The 26777-nt window shown below is 40.7% G+C and overlaps 1 protein-coding gene across 4 annotated transcripts in view; it reads right to left on the bottom strand.

The window, feature by feature from the left end:
- The window catches only part of WWTR1 (WW domain containing transcription regulator 1), a 205938-nt gene that overhangs the window by 24648 nt on the left and 154513 nt on the right, over positions 1 to 26777 (bottom strand). The window lies entirely within an intron of this gene.

Here is a 26777-nt window from a genome sequence, read left to right as displayed (position 1 = left end):
AAACAGAGATCATCAGAACGCTTTGCGCTTTACACTATAGATTCCTGAGATTCCTTCCAAAGCACTTTCCTGTTAATCATTACTGTTGAAGTAATTATTACCTTAATCCAATTCATGGAGGCTCAGATACCGGCCCCTCTCCTGACTCACCTAGTCTTGGCTTTTGTGCCCTGTTAAAAACCTGATTTCACACCTTGCCTGTGTTCTAGAGTACATTTTAAACCTTCCATAGAACATAGTGGTCGTAAGTAAATTCCACAAAAGTTGACACAACATAAAAGCTAATTTCACCAGGACATCCGGGGGTGTGTATGCACGGTCTCAGATAACCTGCATGCTTATGGCAGGGCTAAGGAGGGCATGTGATCATCGATAGGTGGTGGGTAGAAAATAATGTTTAGGGGCTTCCCTGGTGGCGCAGGGGTTGAGAATCTGCCTGCTAATGCAGGGGACACGGGTTCGAGCCCTGGTCTGGGAAGATCCCACATGCCGCAGAGTGGCTGGGCCCGTGAGCCACAACTGCTGAGCCTGCGCGTCTGGAGCCTGTGCTCCGCAACGGGAGGGGCCGCGATAGTGAGGGGCCCGCGCACCGCGATGAAGAGCGGTCCCCGCACCGCGATGGGGAGTGGCCCCCGCTTGCCGCAACTGGAGAAAGCCCTCGCACGAACCGAGGACCCAACACAGCCAAAAATAAATAAATAAATAAATAAAGTAGCTATAAAACGCAGCTTTCTTTAAAAAAAAAAAATAATAATAATGTTTAGGATGGATGAGTGAATTGACGAGTGACATGTAAAACATAGTACCTAGATCAGTGACCTACACAAAAGCAGGACGCCATTCATGCTTTGTTAAAAGAGGGTGCCCCAAAGAAATTATTTAGTGAGAAATTATTAGTGAATAATTAGAGAATCATTTAGTGAGAATTATTGTGAGAAATTATATAAAAATGCTAACAGCGTTTGTGATTGGATAAAGCCACAAGAAGTGTTTGAAACTTTTTAAGGATTTTCTATTTGTCTGCATTTACCAACATTTAAAATTTTGGCATGCAGTACTTCACTTTAGAAAAAAAAAATTGTAATCCTTTAATAAATTCTGTAATTGGTGTCTCCCCCCACCCCCACCCCCGCCAAAAAATGCATCTTAAAAAGTGCTAGCTTTCCTCAAAACAGTTTACCAGTCAAATTTGCTTAACTTCTGCCTGGGTAATATCCTACAATAAAGAAAACCATGCTTTTCAGTCTATTGCTCCTAGGTCAGGGCCAAAGGCAACAATGTGTAATTTTACATACTTACTTCATTTCTGAGGGAAAAAACACTCAATTTTTGCTATATTTGGTATCACTACCTTTAAAAGATAAAATTATTGGCAGACTTTACTTAAAGTTCAAAGTAAAATATTTCAGATCATCAGTTTGTTATGGATATTACGAGGGAACATATTTTATAACTAAACTTTCTTCGATGAATTTTAAATTAGCCTAATCAACTATGTATTAAATGAATGTGTAGAAAACACACACACACACACACACACACACACACACACACATTGAAAAGAAAGTACCAGGGAACCCTCCTACACTGTTGGTAGGAATGTAAATTGGTATAACCACTATGCAGAACAGTACGGAGGTTCCTTAAAAAACTAAAAATAGAACTACCATAGCATCCAGCAATCCCACTCCTGGCCATATATCTGGAGAAAACCATAACTCGAAAAGATACGTGCACGCCAATGTTCACTGCAGCACTATCTACAATAGCCAAGACAGGGAAGCAACCTAAATGTCCGTGGACAGAGGAACAGATAAAGAAGATGTGGTACATATATACAATGGACTATTACTCAGCCATAAAAAAAGAATGAAATAATGCCATTTGCAGCCATATGGATGGACCTAGAGATTATCATACTAAGTGAAGTAAGTCAGACAAAGACAAATATCATATAATATCACTCATATGTGGAATCTAATTTTAAAAAATGATATAAATGAACTTATTTACGAAACAGAAACAGACTCACAGACTTAGAAAACAAATTTATGGTTACCAAAGGGGAACCGTAGGGGGGAGGGATAAATTAGGAGTTTGGGATTAACATACACACACTACTATATATAAAATAGAGAATCAACAAGGACCTACTGTGTAACACAAGGAACTCTACTCAGTATTCTGTAATAACCTATATGGGAAAAGAATCTGAAAAAGAATGAATATACGTATATGTATAACTGAATCACTATGCTGTACACCTGAAACCAACACAACATTGTAAATCAACTCTACGCCAGTAAATTTTTTTTTTTTTTTTTTTTTTACGCCAGTAAAATTTTAAAAAAGAAAAGAAAATACCAACACTGAAGATTTTCTGTAGAAGAACTGGTTTCCTTAAGGAAGAATTAATTCCATGACAGGAACTTCCTCTGGATGGGAGTAGAGGTGGGGTAAAAATAGTTTTTTTGAAATTTCCTTATAACTCACTCAAGTCTTTATCACATTCCCACTGTGTGCTGGGCACTGGGTCTGTAGTTGAATAAACAGCTCCTGCCTTCACAGGAACTCACAAGGAAGGTATGAAGAAATGAGGTGGGTTTTTATGCTTGGCTGTGGAGCGCTAGAATGTTAGGCTTTGTAAGGATTCCTGGAAAGCATCTAGTCCGGCTTTTTATTTTGTGAAACCCAGGGAGGTGAGGGGCGTGCTCTGCTTAGAAACAGGTGGAACCAGGGCCACACTCGAACCCCCGACACCCCATCCACCTGCCCTTTCAACTGTCCTTGGCCGCCCTCTGCCACACCTGAAACTGAAGACCAGGAACGATCACTGAAACGGAGGCAACCCCTCTAACACACAGTTTCCCTTCAGTTGATGGCAAGGAAGCGCCACTTAAACAGCAGACCCTCAAAGCACTCAAAACAGGGCCCTGGGACAAAGGTTGCTCAGGTTACAATTAGGAAGGGCTCAAGGAAGGTTTGGACAGATGCACAGGTCTGCTCAATCCCAGGGAAGTCACTCAAGGCAAAGTAAGATACTGGAGAATTCTGCCCAAACAGTTTGGGCTTCACTTCCTGAATCAAGCCCACCACCAAGAACTCTCATTTCTTGGCACCGTCCCTGGCACACAGGGAAACTCAGTAAACGATGGGATGAGTGACTGAAACCAGCTGGGCATTCCTTATGTTCTTAGTTTGAGAACAGAAAAAAAGCACAGTTGTGATCAGTGCCAAAATAACTGAAATAAGCACTTAATTTCTACAGCTTGTTGGAACATAATCACGATCTCTATTTGAAGGCCTGGGTGGGAGGGTCAGGGATGGGACACACACTGTGACATTGGGGAAAAGTTCTCTTAAATACCAGTTCAAGTAAGACAAAGTCCAGATATCCAGAAGGGTTTAATTCATAAGACCTCTTTCAGGCCAGGAGACGGAAGCTTAGATGGAAGAATAGTGATTATCTCCAGGCACAGTCGTTTCTGAACCTTCTGAAAAAGTATGCTCCTATTTTTCTGATGTAACTACTATAGACAAAAAAAAAAAAAAACAAAAAAACCCAATTGTGTCTATAAGAGGAATGTGTAAATTGAATATTTCCAATATCAGAAATCCCCAGGTTAGGAAAAAGCTTAAAAATGTTAAATTTTTTTGTCAGCAGTTCAGAGGTTATATTAATTTTTATAACTCAGAGTCTTTGAAAAATATTAAAACTGGCTCAGGTCTGGGACTTACTGACATGACAAATCAATTGGAACAGAACTATCTGCCGTAACTTGGGAAGACAGCATTGTCAGTCAGTCTACTCACACAGGATTCCGTTACTCCACTCCACACACTGTCCAGATACTGCTTGGCAGGTTTTATTGATGTCTGCATCCTTATCTGGGGGAGTCTAAGACTTGGAGAAGATCTCTTCCAAAACCACACCCTTGTGAGCCTTTGAAACACCAGCCCTTACAGCGACCATCCATTGGGGAGGCATGGTGGACACGCTGCTTTCTTCCATTTAATTTAGATTTGACCATTCAGACTACACTCAGACTAAACATCTCCAGCTATTAACTGTAGTGACTGGAAAAGAGTAGAACTTAGCCAGTGGCTTTGTTTTCAAAATAAAGCACACCCACCAACGGAGAAGTCTGTATGAGAATATTCACCATAGTATTGTCCATAACAGCAAAAGACCAAAAACAGTATCCACCAATAAGAGATCATGATCCATTCATTCAGAGGAATTCTATGTGACTATTCCGAAGAATGAAGAAGCTCTGTAGGTCCTTCTATGGAACAATCTCTAAGAAACAATGTTTAGAAGAGGGAGAAAAAAAATCCAAGGAAAAGAAATGTATGTAAGAGCATGCCACTATTTGTAACTAGAAAAATGGAGGCAGTGGGAATTCATATTATATCAACACATATACAGCAAATCTCTCTAGAAAAATACACAACAGTGGGTGCCTCTGGAGAGGAAACTGGGTGTCAAGGATGGGAGGAGATCTTCCTTTTCCTCTTCTGCACTGTTTGAAGTTTTTCTGTGTGCATTTATTATTTATGTAAAACATAAAAATGTAAAAGTAAAAAACAGAAGACAAAAGCACGGCCATGTATGCATCAAATAGGCAAAATATCTTCTTGGTGGAGTGAAAGGAGGTAACCCCCAAATTATTTGAAAAACAACAAATAAGGCTTAAACTATAGTCAAGATCCTCAAAACTAAGAGCCTTCCTGGTGCAACTTCTCCTTGTGAAGGTGAGGAAACAATACCCAGAGAAACAGTGAATTTGGTTGAGATCATAAAATGGTCCAGGGCCTAGAAGCCAGATGTCCTGCCTGACTCAATCCAGGTGCCCATGATTCAACCTGTCACTCTGCTTCCTGTAGACGTTTCATTTCAGACTGCTTTTGAATCTTTTATTAGGTTGAATCTCATGAAGTTCACCGATGGTTGAGGTTCTAGCTACTCAAAGACAAAGAGGCAAAAGAGGCCCAAGACAGAGATAAACAGAGAGGAGGTCCTCAGGAGAGCACGGGAAGGAAAACATCTAGACTTGCAATGAACAAAATACTCCTTGGGATAATATTCCATAACATTTTAGGGAGAGAATAGTTCAGTTTAAAAAAAAAAAAAAAGAAAGAAAACAAGCAGAGTATCTCAAATGCAGTATCTGAGGCCAAACCAGTTAAGGGCAGACTGCCATTAAATGCCTCAAAAAGGCTAAAGACCTAGTCAAGTTCTAGACTTTTGCCAGTCCCCACAGAAAGGAATAACCCAAACAGAAGATTTCTCCATTGAAGCAGGAATGCATCAAAACTAAAGCAGAAAAAAAAAAAAAAAAACTAAAGCAGAGACTTCTTTGTTTTTCCTTCCAAGAGAGTCAGAATTTAAATTGAAATCCACATTTATCTTTTTCATTCTTTTCATCTCCTTTTCCTCTTTTTTTTTCTTTCTTCTTTGATAATTGGCTTTCTCTTCTGTGTTTGGCAATCAAACGTAACCAAGCTCTGCAGATATGTAACCAGAAACATTTCACTGCTATTATTCAGTATAAAAGAAAACACCAAGAAAAACAAAACTCCACAGCAGCTGAGATATGAACACTCTTTTGATTTAATGATTGTATCTTTGGTGAAGTAAACGGTCAACATGGGAATGGGGTGCGCAGAGGGGGTGACTACCCGGACTCTCTGTTTAAGGACACTGATGCACCCTCTGACCTGCTCCAGCAAACACACTTGGTCACGTCTACAAAGCCCCACAAGTAGGCTCGAGGCCAGGAAGGTCCCTGGATTCAGTTCTAAGCCTACAAGTCATTTGTTGTATAAGAAGCAGACATGGAAAAGGTAAAGGCTTCACTCCTGAACTTTTGCCTTTTGCAACAGCAGGAACAGAGAGCGACAGCTCACAGACAAAGTGTTTGGGCAGCTTCCCCAGGCCAGGAGCTGCAGACGAGGAGGGAGGCCAGGGAATCAGGTTGTCCAGAGGGCCTCCTGGAATGTTTGACAAATGTCTTTCTGGCCTCGGAGAGGTTCAGTGGATTGCTTTTCTGTGTCCTGGGCTTGCTTCCCCTGTTTTTAAAATAGGCTATGGTTACACACACACACACACACACACACACACACACACACACACACAAAATGCCAAATGAAGAAAACAAAACCACAAGATTAGGCTCAACTACAAAACCTGTCACGGGCCTGCATGGGGCTGGCTCTGAGCAGATTATGGAAAGGACAACCAGCTTGCCAATGGCTAGAAGCCACACCTAAGCCCTAGAAAGACACAGAAATTACTTTACTCCCTTCAAATCCTTCTCCCTGAGGCACATGTGAGTCTGGGGAGGGCAAAGAGGAATACCTTTTGCTAGTTTCCCACTGTTGTTCAAGATACAAAGTAACAGAAAAACAAAACAAAACAAAATGCAGGGAAAGCAAGGGTTATAAGAGACTGCCAGAATATCTGCTGAAATTCTCCATCAGCAAATGTTATTTAACAGGAAAATCTCAAAGATGGTTTAATTTGTACTTCACTTTTCACGGGTGGTAAACAGAATCTTGCTAAATGAACTTCAGTTCCACATATTCAAAGTAACCTTTTAGTTTAGTTTTGGGGTTTCTTTCTTTCTTTTTTTTACAAGCTTCTATGATAAAACATCAAGCATTCCAAAGAACCCTTCTAACATCATCCCTTGAGTGTGGGAAGAGCTTTGAAGAGGCTGACTTGTTCTAAAAATCTGGTTGCAGTTTCCTCAAAGTAGATGAATATGCAACATTCGAATACTGTACACACCTTGGGTAATACACTTGATTTGGGATGTGGGAAACTTCCTCCTCCCGTTTGGACCAGGTGTTTAATTCAGTTTGACGTTTGGGCTAATACGTTTGTATAAATTGCATCAGAAACACATCCCAGACACCTAAACACCCATGAGAGGGCAACACAAGCTCTCCTGCATCACGGACTGTTAACTGGAAGCTTGACGGTCACTCCATTCTCTGTCCCTGCTCTACAAGTGCTGAAACGGGTCTGTCCCAGTGAGTGACCAGTTGCCCTAGTTTGACCAGCGGGTTTCCTGGGACACAGGACTTTCAGGGCTAAAATCCAGGAGAGTCCCAGGCAAACGGGATGGTTGGTCACCCTAAGCCTGTGAATGTCCGTGTCCCCAGAGCTAACTCATGGCAGTAGAACCCAAGTTTCCTATTTCCACGCTAATGTGTTTCCTTACAAAGAGAACCAGCGCCCGTATGAAATAACCATTGGATATTTAGAATGACAGTCAGGCTGCCCAGATTAGCTCTCAGTGTGTCCTCCATGGGTTACAACTAGCTGGCTGTCCTCTTGTACCCATACAACTTGGTAATTGGAGAGGGAAGATGACTCCTGCACTTACTCTGTAACTTTTTAAGGAAATCAAGCACTATTTATGACATTGCATTGCATCACTGGTAAACATGCACTTGGTTAAGGCTGAAAGTCAGGACATCTTTCCTGTTGGATTCTGGGTTGGGCTATACACACAGAACAGAAGCTCTTTTAAGAAACACTGAAGTGTTTTCTTCCTGTGATTTGAACTCTCACTTTCCTGGGGGCTGGATTTGTGCTCTTTATAAATAAGACCTAGGAAGGAGCCAAGTCTTCCCCTGCCCCTTGGAACCAACCCCAATGATATGGATCTTCCTTATAAACATAGAACAAAAATAATTGAGTGCATTTCAAACCTGACTTGCTGATGCATACAGTAGGCACTAAATACATTCTCCCTGAACTAAACTTCAGGGTTTATGGGTCAGAAATTGGTGTAAAATATCAGTTCATTTGTAAGAAGATGATCAGCATAGACTTTTTTCTAATTTAAAAGAAACATAATAAAGAAGAAAACTCAGAATAAACTGGAAATCCCTCCCCACCACACACACAGACACAATTCTTTCTCTTGAGGATGCATTTTAATCATTACTCCCCTAATCTTATAAGTGAATATTTAATGAATACTAGACTTTTGTTGCTGCCTTCTCTTTCCTTCCAGAACATAGTTCCCTGTTCAGGACCCATTGCATTTTGCTCTGTTTTATCATTAGTGGTTTACAAACCGCACCACACTCATCACAGCTGGGGCCATGTATTTACCCTACTTTGAAGCATGACCATAGAAGTTCAGGCTGGAAGGGGCTTAGTCCATTTCGACCAGGGTTCTCAATCCTTTTTTTTAGCAGCAGGATCTTTCTCCAGAGCCTGATATATGACATGAGGCAGAGACACCCCACATGTGCAGGGGCTCATTCACAACACGCCTGGGGCCTGTGCCGGTGCCAGTGAGCGCTTAAATGGCAGCCCTTTTGACTCTCTTCTCTAAATTTTCTTGGTCTGGCTTTCACTGTGCTTTCCCTACAGGCGTTTCCCAACTCTTGTGTCAAAATATTAAACAAAGTTTTAAAATATGTTGAACAGACACAGTTCTTGGAGACTGAATACTAACTAAGCTTAGCTTCTGCTCACATGCCCCTGAAACCCTGGCATGGGGCCTTGGGACACAATTTAAAACCACTGACTTAAGCCAATTCACTCATTTTTGAAATGAAGAAACTTGGAAGGTTAAGTGACTCAGCACAAATCACAGGCATAGACTGTGACAAACCTAGGAAGCCCAGGGAATATGCTGGAATGCATGGCTGGTATCGCCTGCATTGACCACCAAGCACTGCCCTGTCCTGCAATCAAAACATATTTACTGAGTTAGGGCTTCCCTGGTGGCGCAGTGGTTGGGAATCTGCCTGCTAATGCAGGGGACACGGGTTCGAGCCCTGGTCTGGGAAGATCCCACATGCCACGGAGCAGCTGGGCCCGTGAGCCACAACTACTGAGCCTGCGCATCTGGAGCCTGTGCCCCGCAACGGGAGGGGCCGCGATAGTGAAAGGCCCGAGCACCGCGATGAAGAGTGGCCCCCGCTTGCCGCAACTGGAGAAAGCCCTCGCACGAACCGAAGACCCAGCACAGCCAAAAATAAATAAATAAATAAAAATAAAAGTAGCTATAAAAAATTAAAAAAAAAAAAATTTTACTGAGTTAAATTTGGTGACAAGGATTAAGAGGAGTTTCCTTTTCCCTATTTCATGAAAAGGTCTAAGGCAGACTAATTTAATTAACTTATTTACTTATAAAATGATGAAATCAACACGGATCACATGTTACAATGACACCCTGTGTGATCTGGTTTTACAGAAAATGGTATAGGGCTTTCTTCTTCAGTCCTTAAAAAAAAAATTTTTAAAAGACAAAATCAGATAACTTTGAAGAGTTACATTTCATAATTCAGGAAGGTTTCAAGGAGAAGAGGTGCCGCCATCAGGCAATACTAGCCCTTCTGGCCACAGCGGCTTTGGGGAAGTAATGATGTGCAACAGATAGAAGCCAAAACATACAGGTGTAAATCGTATCTGACATATATGCAGACCCAGCCACACCAAGCTTCAAAAATATTTCAGCAGCAAGAGTGTCTGGGTGCAGCTGCGGGTCTTTTCCTCTCTGTTTATGGGCCGTACATGGCTTAACTCATGTGAACTGGCCAATGTCAGGTGTCACGCAGCCCTGTCTGATGGAAAACACATGTCTACGGAGGTAGAAAAGAAAAACCCAGCCTCAGTCCAGCCTGGACTCAGTCACGATACAATGAAGGGGGAAAAAGGGCTGCAGACACGTCTCTCGCCCTTCTTGCGCCTCTCTCGGCTCCTGCCAACAATGAGTCGCTTGTTTCTCTTATTTCCCAGAAACAGTATTAGCCATCCAACAAGGTCAGCAAAAAAAAAAAAAAGGCAGCTTTTCACTTCAGGGTGCATTTGGTTCCAAAAATCTGTAAAGTATTAAACCAAGAAGCTGCACTATCCCAACTTCACACTGAGCCCTTTATTCCAATTCTGGGTGAGAATAACTATAAGGAAATTTCTCAGCTGGCTCAGTTGATAAGGCACAGAGTTCTGGGATCCCTGTGCATTCAGCCACACTTTCTCGGCTTCAAACCTTAAAATCACTTCCAGTGCCCCCAAAACTGAACAGGTGGACCTTCGGTTTTCCAGATGCCCACAGCTGGTCTGGTTTTAGACTTGTAACCCAAGCTGCATTTACTTCACAAGAAACCCTCAATTTTTAGCACCAGCAAACGATTTTCTTACTTGCTATCCTGTCTGCCCATCCAAACAGTAATCTAGTCAACAAACCAGGGTGCAAGTATTCAGGCAACTCTGCTCTCTTAGGTGTAAAGACGGAAATGCCTGTAACCTAGGTTTTTATGTTTTCCTAGCAAATGCATCATCTACAATGTATATTTTATTGGCATTTAAAGGATTTCAACATCAGTTTTCATGGTTTTGACAGATCCAGGACAAGCTAGAAAAAAAAAAATCACATCTTTCTGGCATGTTCATTTATCTGGGTCCTTTTGCTGTAAAGAAACCATATTTCTTCCACCTAAAGCAGCACCCGAACGTGCTACTCAGATTCCATCTGATTTCTGGGATAGCTCAAGATTTATCAAAACTGGCCAGGCAGGAAGCACATCTATGAAGGCAGTGAATTTAGGCAAATAATGACCTAACTCGGAAAAAAGAGGAAATTGGGTGCTTCACTGTGCTGCTTCACAAAGTTATCTTTGTGTCTTTGAATTTAATTCCATGGCCTGGCAACAGCGGCAAAACCAAAACTTTTCTTGTTTTATTATCTTCAGACAATAGGTATACTTTTATCCCAGCAGGAAATGGAAACTCTGATTCATGCATTTATTTTCATTAGTCAGGAGAGAGTTTATTGTAGCTTTTTATTGGTTAGCTTTCCTGAATGATTTTAAAACTACTCCAGGTGCAAAGTGTGGCAACCCAAGCTCAATAACAGAAAATGAATCCACAGCTGCGTTCCACAAGAAGCGAGAAGTTGCCGCTGGTTCTTAATCTGTTTTCTTTTTATTACGTGCCATTTTAGTAAACATCTTTATTATTAAAAGAGCTCATACAACAGACACTCCAAGAGATAAGTCAAAGGATTTGAACGACTTATGAAAGAGAACATGTATTTACTAATCAAACATGGAAAAATGATCAGCTTCACAAGGAATCATAGAAATGCAAATTAAAGAGCCATTCTTCAGCAATCAAATTAGCAGAAATAATACAGTAAGGTGATGGCGGGTGTTTTGCAACCAGCCATGAGTACTCAGGAAAAAAACCAAAACAAAACAAGAATTTAACCAGGGGTAGCAGGATTAAGAAATCTGCTAAAATTATTTGTCAAATTTTGGGACTTTGTGCTTATATGCATGTACCCCTAGATCTTATAGGATTTCTAGTGACCCCCAAAAGGCTAATTACCTTTGAAATGAAAATGTATCAAAATACTAATAGTGGTGGTGTTCGGATGGTAAGCCTATGGATGATTTTTTTCTTTCCAGTGTTCCAAGTTTCATTTAAATATTCACTCACCAAATATCTGCTGAGCCCCATGCAGGTGCAAGGCCCTGTTTCTAGGTGCTAGAGATACTGATGAACAAGACAGAAAGGCCCTGGCCCTTCAGGAGATTATAGTCTAGTGGGGAGACACAATAGCAAATATATAGTATACTTCTAATGATAAGGGCTTTGAACAAACAAATGCAGAACTATTTGAGAGAGGCGTTCCTTCTGTGCCTGAAGAGGTAATGTGTGATCTAAAAACATCTGGATGGGCTTCCCTGGTGGCGCAGTGGTTGAGAATCTGCCTGCCAATGCAGGGGACACGGGTTCGAGCCCTGGTCTGGGAAGATCCCACATGCCACGGAGCAACTAAGCCCGTGAGCCACAACTACTGAGCCTGCACGTCTGGAGCCTGTGCTCCGCAACAAGAGAGGCCGCGACAGTGAGAGGCCCGCGCACCGCAATGAAGAGTGGCCCCTGCTCGCCACAGCTGGAGAAAGCCCTCGCACAGAAACGAAGACCCAACACAGCCAAAAATAAATAAATAAATTTATTAAAAAAAAAAAAAAAAGAAATTTCCACAAAAAAAATAAAAATAAAAATAAAAACATCTGGATGAAGTGCAGAAATCAGGGTGGGGGGCATACTAGGCTGAGGGAGAACAAGTGCAAAGGTCCTGAGGTGGGAAGGGGCCTGACCTGTAGGCTTGGAGTACTTGAGCAAAACAGGGTTAACCCACGTGGCTGAGGGGCACAGGGGGAGACGCAGGGACCGGGGCCTATGGGGCATCGTGGCTGTGGTAGGCACTGCGGTTAGCCTCTGTTCCAAAGTGATAGAAATCTCCTTCGGGCCACTGCTCGAACTACATGAGAAACTGCCAGAGTACTTCATACACCATGCTGAAATAAAAAATTCTGAAGAAATCAACAGATGGAGAAGTTAGGGATCTGTGTCTCTGGGCTGTTGTCTCTCAGCCCTGTGAGGTAGTTCAGAGTCATCATTGGGCAAGAAAAGAATAAGCTCTGCGGTGGAGGTAAGGAGAGGTAGAAACCAAAGCAGCTCTGCTCTTAAACACTTTCAAAAGGAGATTCCGGTCCCAAGCCAAACAAAACAAAAACCTACGCCTCTAAATTTCATTTGTCAGGGTGTGCCAAGGGGGCCCTGTTCTTAAAAACGGAAACAAAACAAAACACACACCAACAACAAAAAGCTACAACTCTGGATTTTCTAAATTGTATGTCTGAGTCCAAATAGGTACGCGGGGTAGCCTTGTGGTCTACAGCCGTTCCTGGCTGGTTCTCTGAGATGAAGCCACCACCTAGGGTCAAAGAAGGGTAGAGAAAACCTCTCTCTAGAACTCCGGGTGTTCACAGTTGGGAGACTTTTTGAGGACTGCTAGATCGCAGTGTCTAGATCATTTATGGGGAATTAGCAGAACTACCCCTTCGGCCTCTATACCTGGAAAAACTTTGCTTCTCCTCCACACCAGGCGAGCCTTTCCCTGATGGATGCTTTGACTCCTGTAACTGAACGTATCTCATCCTCCGAGCACGAGCCCCCCAAGTCTCAGAATCAAAACTGCAGGCACCTCTAGCAACCACACAAGGCCTGCAGCATGCATTTTTCTCCCTGGTTTTATTATTTTCTCAGCCACTGTTTTCTATCCCAACTTAAGTCAATTATTTATATGTATACTTTTTTTTTTTTTTGGCCACACCACGCGGCATGTGGGATCTTAGTTCCCCAACCAGGGATCAAACCCGCACCCCCTGCATTGGAAGCGCAGAGTCTTAACCGCTGGTCCACCAGGGAAGTCCCTATATGTACACTTCTGAATTAAGTGTGTTGGAAGAGGCAAGAGTAGAATCAATGGATGGAAGCATCACAGTTTCATTTCAAAACCCTATCTCTGTATATACAGCTACACCAATATAGCATTTTTTAAATTTTATATTGGAGTATAGTTGATTAACAATGTTGTATTAGTTTCGGGTGTACAGCAAAGTGAGTCAGTTATACATATACATGTATCTATTCTTTTTCAAATTCTTTTCCCATTTAGGTTGCTACATAATATTGAGCAGAGTTCCCTGTGCTATACAGTAGGTCCTGATTGATTATCCATTTTAAATACAGCAGTGTGTCAATCCCAAACTCCTAATCTATCCCTCCCCCTACCCTGCCCCCCTGGTAACCATAAGTTCGTTCTCTAAGTCTGGGAGTCTGTTTCTACACCAATATAGCATTATTTATGAATTAAATAGTGTTCTGTGAAGCCTAAGTAAGCATGCTAGATATGGCATTTGCTCATCATCCAGAGGAAGGAAAAGAGTTTACATGACCTGAGGCCACATCTTACAGAGTCCTGGTGGACCAGAAAGTTTTTCCTCTTATTGCACTGTCTTTATGGGACACACTCATGAGAGGAGCCAGCTGACCCAAGAAACTCCTCCCATATCACCCATTCTGGGACAAACTGACATCACATGCCTCCTGACAGGATGCAGGGAGAAGAATACAGCATCACTTCTGTGGTACTCCTGCCCAAAACGTATAACCTAAATCTAAACCGGGAGGAAACACCAGACAAAGCCAAATTAAAATCAATCTTCAAAATAACTGGCCCATACTCTTCAAAAATGTCAAGGTCCAGAAACACGAGGGCTGAGGAATCATTCTAGGTAAAAAGAGATTAAGGAGACAGGACAATTAAATGCAATGCATGACCTTCAATAGATCCTGGACCAGAAACCAAAAAGGCCATAAAGGACATTACTGAGGGGACTTTCCTGGTGGTGCAGTGGTTAAGACTCCGCGCTCCCAATGCAGGGGGCCTGGGTTCGATCCCTGGTCTGGGAACTAGATCCCACATGCATGCCACAACTAAGGAGCCGGTGAGCCGCAACTAAGGAGCCCACCTGTCGCAACTAAGACCTGATGCAACCAAATAAATAAATAAATAAATATTTGGGGGGGAAAAAAGGACATTATTGTGGCAAATGAAATTTCAAATATCGACTGTGGATTAGACAACAGTATTGTACCAATGTTAAATTTCGTGATTTTCATACCATACAGGCATACCTCAGAGATATTGAGGGTTGAGTTCCAGACCGCTGCAAAAAAGCAAGGCATACAAATTTTTTGGTTTCACAGTGCATATAAAAGTTATGCTTACACTATACTGTAGTCTATTAAGTTTATTATATATATATACATATATACACACACACATAGACAATATATATAATGCAATGGCATTATGTCTAAAAAAAGTACATACCTTAATTAAAAGGTACTTTATTGTTAAAAAATGCTAACCCTCATCTGAGCCTTTAGTGAGTCAATCTTTTTGCATTAGTAATCAAAGTACACTGATCACAGATCACGATAACAAATATAATAATAATGAAAATGTTTGAAATATTGCAAGAATTACCAAAATGTGACACAGAGACACTGAGTGAACAAATGCTGCTGGGAAAATGGTGCTGATAGATTTGTGTGATGCAAGGTTGCCACAAACCTTCAATTTTAAAAAAATGCAGTATCTGTGAAGCACAAAAGTGAAGCCCAGTTAATATGAGGTCTTCCTGTACTGTGCTTAAGTAAGAACACATCCTTTTAGAAAATATGATCTGAAGTATTTACGGGGAAAAGGGCATAACATCTCCAACTTAGTCCTGAAGAGTTCAGAAAAAAAAAAAAAAAAAATATATATATATATATAAAATACATCTTCATACGGAAAAAGAGAGATAAGCAAATGAGGCAAATCATAAACAATTAACAAAGGCAAATCTGGGCAAAGGGTATGTGGGAGTTCCTTGTACTATATTTGAAACTCTTGTGTAAGTTTTAGATTATTTCAAAATAAAAGGTGACATATTACAGCAAAGAAAAAACTTCCCCTAAACACACCCTAAACTCCCTGGAGATTGAAAATTCTCAGCCTGGCAGAGTCCAGACAAACTGTGCAGTATACGGGCCATTGTGCTGTGATGTTATTTCTCTTCGGGGAAACTACTACTGCTCAGTGGTTTTGAGAACTGACTGGGGTTTGGAGGGAGAGAACCCTAATTGTAACAGGTGCTACACGATCCTGATACCTCACACTCACCATTCCTCCCAGCCTCGCCACCTCCATCCCCGACCCCAACTGTTATTTGTGGACAAAAAAACTTTTGGCTGCCGTTTCAGTAAACAAAGAGTGGTGCCTGCCATCAAGCCAGCAGCCGACCTGAGGAGCACTCAGGATGGAGAAAAAAAGGATGCTGGCCCTAGATAATCGACATGTAAATCAAAGGAAAAATTTCAATGAGTCCAGACTCTTGCATCTTCCCATACACAGAAAAGCACTAAAATCATTAACTTGAGATGTCTGTTTTTTGTGATTAGTAGTAATCTTTTGATGTGTGACTTTTTTTTTTTTTTTTTTTTTGCAGCAGAAACTCCCATATATCATGGCTCCTCCCTTACCTCTTCAGAAGAGCGCCTCAGAGCTATCTGAGGGGCTGTCTCCTGGGCTATAGTCCTCAGTAAGTTCCCCGAATAAAACATAATTCTCAGCTTTTAGGTTGTGCGATTTTTTTTTCAGTCGACACATCACAAGAAAAAGAAAAAACTATGTGTGGTGATGGATGTTAATTAGATTTACTGTCGCGGGACCTCCCTGGCGGTCCAGTGGTTAAGACTCCATGCTTCCAATGCAAGGGGTGCGGGTTCAATCCCTGGTGGGGGAACTAAGATCTCACATGTCGTGTGACGTGGCCAAAAAAGAAAAAAAGGATTTATTGTCATGACTACTGCACAACATATACACATATCAAATCACTGTGCTGTACACTTGAAACTAATATAATGTTTATGTCAATTACATCTCAATTTTTTTTAAAAGAGAAAAAAAAAATCTCATTTTTAAAAAAATAGAGAGCCTGGAAAGACAGGACAAAGAGGTGCCCTATGGGACTGGTCTTTCAGAAGAAACAGCTCTGGAAAACTGTACCTAACAACAAGACACTGAACTAAAGAATTACAGGTTTTCTTGGGTAGAACCTGGGCTCCAAGAGTTAGTTGACTATAAAGCTTGAGGCCCTGGGATGAAAGGCCCTCACTTCCCAGGATCAGAGGTGAAGAAACTGTTCCATGTTGGCCTTCTCGATAAAAGGAAAACTGGACAAGCTAAGAAGGACAGAGTGGAGGCTGGAGAAGGAACTTCCATTTGCAGCTGCCCTGAGCATTCATTTTGCTAGGATGGGATGATCCAATTCCATTTGGGGAGAAATGATAGTTCCATTCTAATTAATTCAGGCATTATGGCAATTGATAAGAGTGAAAATAGAATATTTTTCTGGATATTTAAAATGTGAGCTTTGAAGCAGCTATATGAAAGTCTTGTGAGCCAGGACTAAATCAGCCACATTAATTTTTCTTTTTTTTTTTTACTTTATTGTTTTTTCCATCTCTGCAAATATTTAACTCTTGGCAAAACTGAAAACTCACTCTTCACTGGTGCCTGAGAAATATAATACTGGAAAGGAAAAGGACGAAAATAATATGGAATGAAATGCATGACATGTACTGGGAAGCAAACTTCAAATGAAACTTCCATTTATGGCTTAGTCAAAAACATATGGATATGCAAGCTGAAAACCAGAGCTAGTGGGAAAGCTAGGTGCCTGGCTAAAAATACACTTTTTGTGGCAACCTTAAATCATTTTTTTGTAAAAGAAAGTAGCAGCCCAAACAAATCCTCCCCAACACACACAGTGGACCTGCAGACAATTACTTACTTAGTTCGATGAAAGTAAACCAGGTCAAAACTGTGTTTTTTTAAAAGGAATTCTCATGCTTTCCTAACAAATTAACATTCCAAAGAAACTGGAAAAAATGAGGAAATTAAGGAAGGCACAAAAATTTACATATAAGAATATCATTTATAATAATAAAAAATAGAACCAATCTATATGTCCCTCAATAAAAGAACTGGTTAAATAAATTATGGTAGAGTCACACAATGGCATATTGTACAGTCATTAACATGATGTAATGGTGTATAGAAAGAAATATGTCTAAGTCCATTCATAACTTAAATACATGTATAAACTAAACAATGAGAATCTAGTTTGTACCTATCAGAATTATAAAGACTAAAATGTTTGATAATGAACATTATTGGCCTGAGTAGGGAGAAAGAAACACTTTAATACACTGTTGGCAGGAGTGTAAATTGGTGTAACTTTTTGGAGGGAAGTGGAACAACTTTACAACTTTAAATGCACATAACCTTTGACCCAGGAATTCCACCTCTGCAAAATTATCCTATACATAAACAGCATATAGCACAAGGATTTACATACAGGGACACACATTGTGGCATTGTTTAAAAATAGCAAACAATCAGCAAAGAACCTAAATATCCAGCCTAGAGGACCGGTTGAATAATTACGGTTCATCAGTAGAATGGAATATTATTTACTGCTAAAAAAGAATAAATACATCTATAAGTGCTAATGTAGGAAGCTCTCTAAGATATGTTAAGTTTTAAAAAGGCACATACATCCAACCACACATACGTATGTAGAGTATTTCTGGAATACAGATGGCCCTCTGTATCTGTGGGTTCCACATCCATGGATGCAACCAACTGTGGATAGAAATTGAATCTGCAGATGAGGAACCACGGATACGGACGGCGGACTGCACTGCACCATTTGATGCAAGGGACTTGAGCATCCTCGGTTTTTGGTATAGTGGAGGTCCTGGAACCAATCCCCCGTGGTTACCGGGGGAAGAGGGAAGACTGTACTGAGGAAGCTGGTAGTAGTGGTTTCTCTGGGGAGAAGAGAAGGGCAGGGGGTCCTGGTGTGAAGGAGACTTTTACTTCTCTTGAATGCTCTTTAGAACTGTTTGAATATTTCACCATGTTTGTGTTACTTTTCCAATAAAAACAGCTAATCAAAAAATATCTATTGAAACAGAAAGATGCTCATGATACATTAAGTGAAAAAAGCAGGCTACAAAAAAGAACATAGAGGATTCTCCAACCTCCTTTGTTTACATTTGTATTGAAAAAAGACAAATATGAGACAATGTTAGTGTGATTCTGAATGGTCAGATTACAGTGTTTTTTATTTTCTCATTTTTTGCTGATCAGTATTGTCTACAAGGACCAAGTAGTAATTATATAACATGGGAGGAAAATAACATTCTTGAATCTTGCTGCCTCAAATATGTTTTAGAATCTTAATTTTTCCTGCATTTTTTTTTTTTTTAAACCAGGGAGATGGCTGATCTTCCTCTCTTCAGTGCACTTAATGAGAAAAGACCATGAAGGCTTTTGTTTTCCTGGCTTCTCTTATGGTATTATTTTGCTGACTTCATCACAGAGAATTATCCAGAGTCAAGCGTGGCAGAACAGCTGTTCCTGACCACCAGCAACTGCAAAACACCCCGGGAATAAATTTAGACTTCCAGAAAGGAAGAAGAAATCAATCTTGCAGTTGATACAGGGTGGGGGAGGTGATGATCAGGTGGGGACAACATCACCAGGAGCCCCAAAGAGGAGATCAAAGAAAAGTGTCCAAATGTCACTCAACACTTATCAATTTGGAACAAGTGGCCGAATGACAAACCATCCCAGAATCCCTCTGCCTAAAACTGTAACTGGGCAACATTCTCCACAGCAAGGAAGTTCCTGGGGACAAACTACTGGAAGTCAGCCAGCAGATAGTACTAAAACTGTCCCAATTATTTTTAAAACTCTCGAAACAGAGGCCCACAGCTTAGTGAAGAGATTAGACTCCATTAAAAATAAATAAGTAAATGAAGGTCGTGCCCACAAAGAAGGGACTAAGGAAAAGCTTGACCTGGCCTTTACCTCTTTCCTAAGAGACTCTGTGCTTCTCTGGGGTATGGGGTGCCCCTCCAGAACTTTTCAGGGCTTTAAGCTTGCAGAGGCCTGACTCTTTGGTCAGCTCTCAGCTAGCAAAGGCTTATACACTGACCCTATGAATTTAGACAATACACTTCAAAACTCTAGATGCCAAACTGCAACGTCTCCCCTAGTTTTTGAAGTTTACTTGGTATGACTGGGGTCAGAACTCACTGGAAAGTGGCTTCAGCATTCACATACCCAAAGCTCATGTGTGCAGTGACACCAAGTGCCAAAGTGACAAATGCCAATGTCACCATAAATGTCTATTTCAGGCAAAAATCACAGTTAAAAGTTGGTGAAATAAGTCAGACAGAGAAAGGTAAATATTATATGTTATCACTTATACGTGGAATCTACAAAATAAAACAAATCAATGTATATAACAAAACAGAAACAGGACTCACAGATACAGAGAACAAACAGTGGGGAGAGGGAAGCAGGTGGGGGCAAGATAGGGGTAGGGGATTAAAAGGTACAAACGACTATGTATACAATATATAAGCAACAAAGACGTATTGTACAACAGAGGGAATAGAGCCAATATTTTAAAATAACTATAAATGGAGTATAATCTTTAAAAATTGTGAATAACTATGTTGTACACCTGAAACTTAGACAATATTATACATCAACTACACCTCAATTAAAAAAAAAGAGGGCTTCCCTGGTGGCGCAGTGGTTGAGGGTCTGCCTGCGAATGCAGGGGACACGGGTTCGAGCCCTGGTCTGGGAGGATCCCGCGTGCCGCGGAGCAACTGGGCCCGTGAGCCACAACTACTGAAGCCCGCGCGTCTGGAGCCTGTGCTCCGCAACAAGAGAGGCCGCGATACTGAGAGGCCCGTGCACCGCGATGAAGAGTGGCCCCCGCTTGCCGCAACTAGAGAAAGCCCTAGCACAGAAACGAAGACCCAACATAGCAACCAATCAATCAATTAAATAAATAAATCTTAAAAAAAAAAAAAAAAAAAAAAAGAAGTTGGTGAGCACACTCGGCGTTCTTTTCAGGTAACTCAAGTTAAAGACTGGATCTCTGAATGCGTTTTTGCCAGTTGTTCTGACGGCAGTTTCCAATCTCTGTGCTAAGGCACAGAGTTCCGTGGCTGTTCCTGCACTTGGCTGGTGACCAGAGGTATCTGAGCACTTGAAAACAGCGCCCATTCCTAGACTCCACCCTACATGGTCTGAGACAGGACTTCGCAGGGGTGGGGTCCAGGCAGTATTTCTCCCAGCAGCTGCCCATGACTGTTCTTTGGGGAGCAATCAGGCTCCTACTGGACTCTGAAGATGTATGTGTAACAAATGGCCCAAGGAATCCGACCCGTGCTAGACCTGGGCCTCCACTTGAAGAAACACGGATCTTAGAGACCAGGGGATGACTTGTTTGCCACAGGTAGACACAGAAGCCTGACGATTCATGGTTCTGTCTCTATTGCACATGGGGCCTGGAGACTTCTTCCCTACACCCCATCCTCTTCTCCCACCATAAAAAGCTCAAGGCACCAACCAAATGGTTCTCCTTTTTTTTTTTTTTCTTTTGGCTATTATAAAAATACCACCATATTACAGAGAAAATTAAGGGGAGCACCCCCAATTCAAAAGCCTTACTATAATCACTGTGAACATCTAAAAATACATAATTGATTTACTCAACACATTCATGCTACTAAGTGGTGCACCTGTGACGCATAATGCACTTGACCATGGGCTAGAAATACACAGGTGGAGAGCGTCGCCTTGTGGGAAAAGAAAATCTAAACAAAGTCTTTTTTAAAAAACAAAATTATAATCATAGTATAAACAATTTTGCCTGCTTTATCAAATCAGACTGATATAATAAAGTTTTCCACGTGCCATATAGTCCTATAACTATTAATAGTTACAAATATATTTATTTTCATATTGCAGGCATTTAATGGGGGGGAGCATCTTTGTGTACAGTTTTCCAAAGTGTTCATCTAGCAACTACTTGGAAATTTTATCTTGGGGGATATTTTCTTAGGAAAATTTTGGCATCAAACATTTTTCATGGCTCTTAAGACTTCTTGTCAAAGAGGAGATTTGCTACCTAAATTTCTAAATTTTGTGTAATAAAATCTATAAGTCTTCATCACGTAATCTTAATGCATATGCAGATGAACGAATACTGATATAGATGAGGGATTCAAGAAAACACAAGGTTCATTTCTTTATCGACTATTACGTCCCACTTTATTGCACAAGAATTGAATCAGTTGACTTAATTATTTGTGTTTGGCCCCCATTTCACATAATCTTTAAAAGCCTTAAAAGGAAGGAACTGTAATGAATCTCCTTTAGGAAACACCAAAGAGTGGTCTTCAAATAATGCCGACAGACTAAATTCTGACAATTGATGGATTCCTCCAAATCTCTCTAAGAAAATAATATTGATTTTCTACAGCATTTAGAAAACTGCTCTCTTTTTTTCATCAAGAAGAAACAAAAAAACATTGTAACCAGAACCCCTTCCCCTCTCCCTGTGCTCACCAGTCTTCCTTCCCTTCCGTAAAGACCCACTTCCCACCACAGCACTCTCACCAGCGCCCCATCACCGCCACCCTCCCTCATAAGCGTGGAGGTTTTTCAGTTTGTCTTTGGGTTTGTGTGTGTATGTGCTTGTGTGCGTTAGGCTAATTCATGCTGCGGAAACCGCAAAGTTCAAAAAGTAGTGAGAACATCAGAGCTGGAAAAATCACAGTAGCCAGATGTGTCTGCCATAAACTCACTACATAAATTTGATTAGAAGAAAACTACTGGAAAAAGACAAAAATAAGATAGCCTACGTACAGATCTAACTTTCAGCAAACTTTCAGGATACCTCTTTACATGCTTTCAGCAACACTAGGCTGCGGTGTCCCTTAGCTATTTTATTTGCTTTTGATAAAATGTCTTCAAGTGCTTTTGTACACTTCCTAGAGGGACAAAGGAGCCAACTTTGCAAACTGAGCAGAGACTAGATTTTCCATCTTGTCTTGAAAAGCATACCCTGCAAAAAAAAAAGCAAGCAAGCAAGCAAGCAAGAAAACCACACATGTGTTTATAATTTGAAATACAGATCAAGATAGACCTGGAGGACAGACTCTGGCCTGGTGGATGGCACATCTTCAAAGGGGGAGCGTGTGTGTGTGAGTGTGTGATATTTAAAAAATTCCTATAGCATTAAAAATACACCCTGGCTGCCCTTTACCAGCGGTTTCTGAACTGGCTGGGGCTGGCAGTCTGGTGAAGTTGTTATACAGTCTTTATTTTTCCTGTCCTGTCTGGGAGGATACTGGCACCCCAGGTCAGGGCCTCATTCCAACAAGGAGGTCCATTAATGTGTGACAGGAGGCCAGCACACCATGGTTGACGATCACTAGGATTATCACCAGAAAGGCAAAACTGCCTGTCACTTTCTCTCTGCAAAGACATTTTAAAATATGGGGAGATTTTAAGTCACTGTACGACTTCAGTCCATGTGTGCTGAGAAACAGGAAGACCTTGACGCCATCGCACTTGCAGAGGGAGAAGGTTCTCCATGTGGAGCTCGAAGTGAACTGGTTCTTCACAAACTCTCTCTGCTCATGAACGAGCCCGGGCTCGAGCGTGGGCCTCTTCAGCTTCTCACAGTCGCTGCCTGGGGTTCAAGATTATTTTCGCAACGTGTAAGCAAAAGTGTCCAAAAGATCAAAGCTGCAGCAACTGAGGCTGGGTTTTCCTGAGGGAGAAGGAAGAGGATGGCTTTCTATCGCACACACCACAGGCTTTTCCTCTGGCCTCACACAGGCCAGAAAAGTGAGGAGAAGCCAGGCTACCAGCCCATAATAATAGTTATAACAATATATTTCTTGGGGAGCTTTCTCTATGCCAGGTACCAAGGCATGGAATACCTAAATACCCAAAACTTTTATGGGGAAGAGACTATCATTATCACCATATTACAGATAAGGAAAATGAGACCCAGGTACTAGTAAATGTCTAACGCAAGAGAAACTCAGTTCTGACTCCAAGTCTTCCCATTAACCACTATACAAAGAGGTCCCTGCCCTCCACACCACCCCCATTACCACCCTAACAACCTAACTGATTTCCTTAGCAGGTTCCATTTGCCCCAAGCCCATTGTTTTATATATTATAATATGGCCTGTGTAGAGTCCTTTTTTTTTTTTTTCTGTTTGTTTCATTTTTTCCCCTCCTTCAATAAAATTTAGTAGTTATTAAAAGTAATTAATCAGGGGAATTCCCTGGTGGCGCAGTGGATAAGACTCTGCGCTCCCAATGCAGGGGGCCCGGGTTCGATCCCTGGTCGGGGAGCTAGATCCCACATGTGTGCCGCAACTAAGAGTTCACATGCCACAACTAAGGAGCCTGCCTGGCACAACTAAGACCTGGCACAACCAAATACATAAATAAATATTTAGAAAAAAAAAAAAGTAATTAATCATACCAACAACCCACTTAAAAGATATGAGATCCTACCTGGTTTGTGTCATGAAAAAAATCAACTTTCACACATACAGTAGTTTTCCCCCTTCACTGTGTTACAGAAAAGTGAGGATTTCAAACAAGTTGTCAGCCCCCAAGTGATATGGCCTCCACCCAGTGGTAATCTCTCCTCTTCACTATCTAAAGTTCTCCAAAACCTTCCTTTCTTCTTCCATTCACTGGGTATCTCTGGGGACTCAGATGCAAAGGGGACCACTCTGCTCAAACAGAATCAAACTGGATAAAACCTGACAGACAACCTGATTTGGTAAATACAAAAACAAACATTTCAGTTAAAAATTAGACCAAGCTGGAGAGGGCTATTTGAAATAACCCCTTGAGAGTCTGTTTCGTTTTACTTCAGCATTTGAAAAGAGAGTGAGTTTAGATACACAACCAATCTGCCATCCTGCCAAGAGAGAGATGCCTTTTCACTGGATTCTGAGGCAGCCTGACAAAAGTATGCTCACAAAGTCACTCACAAAATGACTTTCACAAAGTCACTCACTCCAGGATGCCTTTGAGTGATGGATCTCTTCTCTCCCAATTAAAATATGGGTTGCCTTGCAACCCACATTTCAGGAATAGATCTACTGAAAAAATAAGATATCCACTGACAAGAAGTTTCTTTGGGGGGACGGGGCGGGGAGGACTGAAACAATTCCACCAGGGGGCGCTATCCTCACTGAAAGTAAAAAATACAGAGCTCCTAATTTAAAGCGCTTTGCACACTAACCAGCCTAAAATAAATATTTTTTTTGAGAGCTTTTAAGATGAACAATGAAATTGTCTTCAAATCTAACATTCTATAGTTAAATAAAACATAAAACTTTTCTTTCCACAAAGAACAATGATGATATAACATTTCATTACGTGCCAGGCATGGACCTATGCACTTTACTTATAATCTCATACAACCTCCTCACACTATAAATATAATCCTCATTTTACATATGGAGAAACTGAGGCACAATTAAGTGACTTAACAGAGTCACCAATAGGCAGAGCTGAGATTCAAAGTCTGACAGTCTGACTCCCAAGTCCATCACTAACACACAGAAAAACACGGAATCACAATATAAGGAGATTTATTGCTGAATGTGTTTTGCTATGTCACTGATTATATCATAGTTCCAGAAATACATAAAATTAGCTTATTACTAATTCTATCACCTGACAGTAATGTTCATTGCATTTTGACATCATTTTCACTTGTACATAAATACCTATCAGTGAAGGGGACACATCACTTAAGTTCACTTATTTGTCAGATATATGCCATTGAAAAGAACAAAATTCTAGATTTAAGAAGAAGTAGGAGGAGGAGGAGGAGGAGCTTCTCTGGTTAAAAGGTAAAAAGAAAAAAAATGCAGTTGATGTAAAACCGACATAGAAGTTTTGAATCATATTCCAAATATTGACTTTATATATATGTTTACGTATATATGCTAATGTATGACGTAGGTATAATATATGTAAACACAGATGTACACTTATTATTTCTAAAATAATGAAAATAAAATACCACATACTAAACCTCAAAAAAAAAAAAAAACAGTAGAAAGATCTGCTCTTTCTATTTTTAAAGGTTGATAATAAAGAGTAGAAACTACAGGCAGAGCTATAGCTTAAAACAAAATACTCTGAGTAAATCATTTATTATTAGGACCATATTGTGACTCTCTAAATTACCCCCAGTCTTTGAAGCTTACTTTGCATTCCCCGTTATATTTCCAAACTTGGGACACATCTGTGATTCCTGAGAGGCTAGTAACGCATTTTGTAATGGGCAAATATTCAAATATTATTGGAAAAACCCCAGAATGTGTCTTGAGAAATTTACTGCCCCGATTTATTAGAAATCTGGAAAAAGGTATTTTATTCAGCCACAGGTAAACTTGTTTCAGACACTCAGATTACAATTTCTTTAGATAAACTTTACCAGCAATTGGGCTTTTAGTGCGTGGGGGGATGGGGGGAGGGCAGACTCACATGTGCCTTCAGTATTAAGTTTTTAGCATTCAAGGTCCTTCTAATTTAGTCCACTTCCTACTCGTTGTGCAATTTTGTAAAATTAAGGAAAGTACATGAAAGAGCACAAACAAGGATCTTCACTCCAATACTGGGTGCACTAACAACACACTAAACCCAAATACCCATCAGATGGAGGCTAGTTAAATAATTATAGCATATCAACATGTTGGACTACTGGGCAATTTAAAAAAAAAATGAGGCAGCTTTGTGTATACGGATATAGAAGTAGAAAAAAGCAAGGTGCAGGATGGGAGGGAGACGCAAGAGGGAGGGGATATGGGGATATATGTATACATATAGCTGATTCACTTTGTTATACAGCAGAAACTAACACACTATTGTAAAGCAATTATACTCCAATAAAGATGTTAATAAATAAATAAATAAAGATATTATGAGCACAAAAAAAAAAGGCAAGGTGCAGAACAGTGGGTATAATGTGCTAGCATTTATGTGAAGAAACATACACATAACTGGAAACACTGATTGACTCCAGGCAACATACAAGGGACTGAGGCATGGGTATCAGAGGAAGACTTACTTTTTGAACACCCCTTTGAAAAAAGTGTTTGAATTTTTTAAACCAGGTCCATGAAAGATCTTTTCCAATTATAATCGATTATAAAGTTAACATTAATAATTTAATAAACAGCTTTTAGAACTTTTAATAAAAATTAAATGGCTAAAGAAACCCTGAAACTCATCTAATGCTACCTAATTTGTGGTTTCTTTGCTACACTCACATCTGCTTTCTACTTGAGCTCTTATATACTGGGGACAAGTGACTCACGGAAAGCTTTGGTTTACCACTGCTCGTAGAAGCAGTGACACCATTTTCCTTGATCTACCCTTTAGATACGAAACACAACAGAGGTTGTTCTGAGT

Source organism: Balaenoptera ricei, chromosome 4 (genome assembly GCF_028023285.1).
Source record: "Balaenoptera ricei isolate mBalRic1 chromosome 4, mBalRic1.hap2, whole genome shotgun sequence".
NCBI lineage: Eukaryota > Metazoa > Chordata > Mammalia > Artiodactyla > Balaenopteridae > Balaenoptera > Balaenoptera ricei.
This window is presented reverse-complemented; position numbering and strand designations above follow the sequence as displayed.